The sequence below is a fragment of the Dermacentor silvarum genome, chromosome 4, assembly GCF_013339745.2.
Source record: "Dermacentor silvarum isolate Dsil-2018 chromosome 4, BIME_Dsil_1.4, whole genome shotgun sequence".
In the NCBI taxonomy this organism is placed as follows: Eukaryota; Metazoa; Arthropoda; class Arachnida; order Ixodida; family Ixodidae; genus Dermacentor; species Dermacentor silvarum.
Window position 1 is genome coordinate 219,944,400 of NC_051157.2, and position 292 is coordinate 219,944,691.

Here is a 292-nt window from a genome sequence, read left to right on the forward strand (position 1 = left end):
GAACGTCGTTTCTTCTTCTGCAGTTGCTCTAACCGAAATTGTTTTCTTCTTTCTATTTAGAACAGGGCTTTTTCTCAAATTTGAACACACGCACACTGTGCTGCAGAAGAACTATTTTTGTAAGGGACCACGGAAACGCAAGAAAAAAAGCGCTCGAAAAAAAAAAAAAGAATTGCTTTTGTGGCAAATCCTGCTTCAGAATTATTCAGCCGAGGCAGCAAAGAAAACAACAAATGTTCTTAAATGTAAATGTGTTCTGAAATGAAAATTTGGCAATTTTGGACGCCTTTCT